At 36.1% G+C, this 5,685-nt stretch overlaps 1 long non-coding RNA gene across 1 annotated transcript in view; it reads right to left on the reverse strand.

Moving 5' to 3' along the window:
* Nucleotides 1-5,532, reverse strand: part of LOC148150089 (uncharacterized) — a 78,929-nt gene extending 73,397 nt beyond the window's left edge. Inside the window, exon 1 of the long non-coding RNA XR_015756911.1 lies at nt 5,245-5,532. This is a non-coding gene — a long non-coding RNA (uncharacterized LOC148150089). The remainder of the gene's footprint in view (nt 1-5,244) is intronic.
* Nucleotides 5,533-5,685: the final 153 nt, after the last annotated feature.

Here is a 5,685-nt window from a genome sequence, read left to right on the forward strand (position 1 = left end):
TTGTTCCAAGGTAATGTCATATGCTTAACCTACCCATACTGCTATTTTCTATGTTTCCATGTTTGCATGGAAACTGAAATAGCTTCATTTTAATAAAGAATGAGCTGGTGTATTACAGACAGTAACATTTACCATTTTTTGTATCTCACATAGGTTGAATTTATGATTTTGTGTATATAGATAAGGAATTACTGATTAGTTGGAAAACAAGCAATGACAGAATATTGTACCATTTAATTATTTATTTATTTGAAGATTGAGAAAATCCAGATTGTGAAATAAGGCTGATCTAAACATAATTTTCCAGTAAAATTTTATGAGGCTTTTACAAATAATTCAAGTTTAATCTCTTTATTAATAGAAATCCTCAATGTTGATTAGCAATAAGATAAAAGGCAGTGTTCAAATTGCCTGTTAACTGACAATTCTGGTTAGCAGTCAGTAGCATTGGTAAATTGCAATGTACAAGTTGGCTATTAATATTAAACCTCTATTGCTTGTGGCAATAAATAGAAACAAATACCATTTAAAATAAAAGATAATTATATATTACAACTATTAACTGTAGTTTTGGTGTTATTAATTCTCAACAAACTGCTAAAAATACAGCTATCTTGCCATTAACTTCAGAAGTAGCCAATGTTCAGCATGAATTCTATCTCTAGTCAGTGGCTATGTGCATTCTCTGGTGTATCTATAACTCTTGGGTCAATAGTTTACAACTATAGCTCTAGACTGTAAACAATATTTGGATTATGCACTGGACTCCACATAATCCTTTTCTAAAACAAGCAACATCAGACAACCTTCTGACAATGAAACATAGGAAATGTTATCAAATTGGAATTTTCCTTCCACCCAGAATTTGGTCATCCTGTAGAACAACGACACAAGTCAAAGGTCACAACTATCAGTTACACTGAGACTACTTTTTTTTAATCTAATATTCTGCGCAAGGACCAAACGAAAAAGAGCAGAACACATTCTGATTGTCGTACAGAAAGACTGACTTTCTGTAAGTCAGATAGGAATGTACTTAACCAAAAAAATTAAGACAAAGGATCAAAAGGATGCTCGGTTGGACGGATTATTTTGCATGGCAGAAGAAAACACTGGCTGCTTGGTTTATATCTGGAGAGGGAATAATGGAAAGATAAGATGACCTATGACAGTGCTAGCGCCAATTCTATCTTTGTTCCTTCTCCATGTTTACCTTCCTTAAACCATGGGAAGATACGGTGTCCCGCTTACTTGCATATATTTGGATTTAGACAAAAGCTGCAAAGGCATCAAAAAATGAAGGATGTGTTTTAAAAATCTAAAAGGCGCGATAACACTTCCCCACACGAAGGGAATGTTAAATCAAAGCTCTGGGTCTACTGAAATGTAACAAGGGAAGAGGAGACTGACTCGTGTTTGGGGAGCAGCCAATGAAGCAATGAAGGAAGTCTGTCAATAGATTACGAACATGTATTCGAGCAGTAAGAAATGCATTAAGCTTTCTAGCCAAATGTTTCAGTTTTACTAAATTAGCATCATGCCACTTGGATTTGTGGCAATTGGTACAAAGACAGAGCCCAAATGTATTCAATTTGCACCTGCCAGTTCGTTCATTAGGTTTATCGAAATACAACAATCCATCCTTTAAAAAAAATCATATGATTGATTACCATGAAACAATGTATTAGATAAATAACAAGCCGGAATATTTATTTCTCTTATTCCTCCAAAATCCTAAATATTTGAATCATATTTTCGTATTGAAGTATCAGACGAATCGACTTTAATAAATGTGCACACAGAGAATTTAAAAATGTTTTGTTTTAAAATGATACGCCTGCGGTCGCAGGAATTTTAGCTGAGATCATAGATCCTTCACAAATTTTCGATTCACATTGGTATCAACTTCGCCCTTTCTGCATTGGTGGCTATATGTTTAGCCTTTGTTACTAACATTCCTAAATCTTTCACTGGCGATTCGTGCTCTGTTGTAACGAATGTTTGCAAGATTACAAAACGAATACAGTACATGTATATATAGATAATAGCGAACTATAAAATGTAATTTCTCAGTCGTGTTCTTGTCAACAGAACGTATTGAGGCATCATGGTCAGATATCTTACCTGTGAATTTAGCGCTGAACCACTAATAGTCACGAAGGTTTAATTCATTTTTACGTCTTTTAACTGGCAGCCTCATAACTTATGAATTTAAGGATTTGACATCTGCTTGGGAAGGTTAAAAGCAGAAATTGGAGCTAGGCATCAATTAGCCTCTGGACTTCACGCTTCACTAAAACCTTAACATGTAAACTCGAACGTTGCTTTGTTTCATTTGCAAAATAGGGTGAGAGTGCGATCATATATTATTCCCAATTCACTTGTCAACAGATTTTTCAAAAGTGTATGTATAGAATAATAGTTCTATACTAAAAGGTGTAAAATGAAGAATTCACAAGTTAGAATTGCATATCACATTTAGAATGAGCAAGAGTCAATAACTGTAATATTTGGTCTCATTAACTGCAATACACTGAAAATGTTTATCAATTACATATTGTTTGAAACTTCACCTCGTTAAAGCTACTTTCTCAACACCTGAGTGATGGCGACATATTATCTCACTGTTTCTACGTTACACCTGTAATTGTAGAATTGTATTAAGTCAAATCTGCAATTGTTTAATAATGTGGTTATTTTAACCGTTAGGAAGGACACGCCGCAATCATTTCCATAATATATTTTTCAAAGTACCAACCCGTGCATTTGAAACAAAGAAATTGAAGTTTGAAGAATTAGCTGATTATTTAAAATAATCGAGATGCTGACTTCAAATTCCTCAGCTCCAATCGTAAAGTTGGGATATTGAACGCTAGCTAATAAGTTGAATGTGAATAAAGAATTGTCATCTTAAATGTTAAAATGCTGATAGGAATGATCATTCCAATTAGGGGAAATACCGAATGGAATTAACACAAAGGCTGCATTCTGCTCAGTTCCAATGCTTAATACTGCTCACGTTATGTGATAATGCTCAAAAATGCGGAAACTGAACAATAAATGTTGCCATTAATCAGGATGCGGAGGTGCCGGTGTTGGATCGGTAAGTGGCATTGCCTTCCCCTGTTTTTATGTTCCTACACCATAAGTCTGAGAGCCCTAGCGCTAAGTCTTTATTGTTCAGTTGTATTTCTGATGAAAGAAAGTGATGTTGCGTACCAGAAGGTGAACCATAGCAAAATGGATAGTTAGTCAGACAAATCATGCAAAAGGTGGTGCGGCCTGCACGCGTTTATTTTATATTCAGTGCCAAACATATCAATACACAGATCAATATTCACTGAAAACCATCAATGGATTGTCTATGCCTTCAGTACTTTGGAATCTCATATATAGGAAAGGAACCGAGAGTTTGTTTTATACAAATGTGGAAGAAAAGCCCTTCATTTCTTTTCTGAATCGTATTGATAGAAGTTGTATGTACTTAATAGTGTACTTATTGGATCCGATATTTCTACACAATTGCGGTGCTCGATAGAGCTATTTTCCTATTTGGAAGTTTATATACTGTGATTGCAGCCTTAATCCATTCACTCGGTGGTCTTGACTACAACTTATTTATAAGGGTAAAACACAACGCCTCCGATTCGTTCGCAATCAGGGCTGATTCTATTTTCGAGGGGTTTTTGTATGGTTAATCAAATTATGCATTCTCTTAAGGCGATATCCAGCATCTTTCCACTGAACGTCCGATTAAACGTGAGAAACTAGAATTAAAAAGAAGCTTGAAATTCATAATAGGAACATTCGATATCATCCACGCATTTTCATAATGAATCAGTGAAGCGGTGAGCAAACTCATTTCAACTTCCTCATACACATTCATGAACTTTGGATATATACACTGTACTTCATAGGGTTTCGATCACAAGGACAGATTTTTTTTTAAAAAAACTGGATCACTGTAAACACAGAGAATGTGACTGCGGGCAGCTTGACTCGGTACAGTAGGAATCTGCAGCTGACCGCATGTAATAATTTGACCACGCTTGGTTTACAGAACCGAACCGAAATGGTCATTTATTTTTCAATGTTGGCTGCGTTACAGAAGTTTGAGAATTTATGTAAGGAAAATGAATTATACGCCGCTGGATTTAAAACTAATTTGTCATATAGTTAAGCAGCCAGAAAAAAATTAAAGCTGCTACTGATGTTGCTAAATTGTAATGCCAGCGTTGCGAAATGGCGAACTGTTGGAACTTTAATTATAAGAGCCTCCTGGTGAATAAACAATGCACAAAGAAGTCACCTTTATTGACAGTGATATCATCATATTAGAACTAGAGCATCTTTCATTTGAAAGCACATGAACACCTTTAACCTATTTGTTAATAATTTGTTACCAACATGATTTAATGGGATGTCGGATGAAGCATATTTTGCACACACACAAACAACGCCCTGACTTTGACGTACTAGGTGGATTAAACTATGTTAAGACCCAACTCCAAGCAATTAGGGGATGCGAATGTTTTGATGTTGTTTTGCTTTCTTCACTGTTAAAACGTGAGAGAGCTCTCGAATGGGGAGACAGTACGGCGTCCAGCGGTCATTCCTGTGTGCCATTCTTTAACACTGCTATCAGAGGAGAGAGAACACACACAGCTTGTTCTGTTTAGCCCAGTCACCTCATCACTCTTTCTGTTGACCGCGGCAGCACAACAATCTGTAGAGCTCGGTGAGCCAGCAGCCCCTTCTCGATTGCTGTAACGAGCCAGACACTGAACATAGAATGAAATTCTCAGTTTTCTACTCTGCTCGGAAAAAAAAATAACCGGCCACCTTTCACAGCTGGGCGGCCCGTTTTAAGCCTCGTCAACACGAATCAATCTGAATTAAAGTGAGCCAGCGTATATATACACCGTCGGCAAAAAAGTTCAATTCTCATTTTTCAAAGTAATCCCATCAATTGTTCTTTGTATGATATCAGTTACAGTGTATCGCAGTAAATCTAGTAGATTTCATCAGCTTTGCTATTAACAATGCAATTCCGATTTAGAGAAATACACTTGGGCTCATTTACTAAACAAGGTGTTGGAAAAGCTTTATGAAAATTCCCTCCTCTTCAGGAAGGTTAGAAGCTACAGGATATATCGTGTCTGCATTAACGAAGTTGAACTCATGCATGACGTTTGCCATGTCTGAGGGGTAATCGCTGTGAATAAAAACTATTAAATTACTTACCGTTTCCCTGGATGAATACACAAATACAGTCCGGTCAAGTGCACTGTTTAACAACTGTCTGCTCGCGTTACCGGCTCCACACCACTGTGTGAGTCTTATTTATACACATGTAGACATATATATGATGGGCTTTAGATGTTCTTGACTCATGTAACTATTTCTATCAGAGATATAAAGTACATTTATGGTAAAACTCCTAACAACGAGATTCTAGACCAGTTTTCTAATCACCTTTATCTTTGAGTGTTGTAAAAGGTAATTTAAATACTACTTGTAAAAACATTTAAAAGGCGGTCAATGTTGATGACTCCTCTATTTATAAATCACACACACCACAATTTGATCCTTCTTTCACCAACGAGACGCAAGATCATCCCACAATTTCAATCAAAGCGATTTCACCAATTGAACGAATTTGTTTGTTTTAATTCGCATTTTGTT

This window comes from Chiloscyllium plagiosum, unplaced genomic scaffold (genome assembly GCF_037043375.1).
Source record: "Chiloscyllium plagiosum isolate Xiang-an unplaced genomic scaffold, Cpla_swu_hap1 HiC_scaffold_4, whole genome shotgun sequence".
Classification (NCBI taxonomy): Eukaryota; Metazoa; Chordata; class Chondrichthyes; order Orectolobiformes; family Hemiscylliidae; genus Chiloscyllium; species Chiloscyllium plagiosum.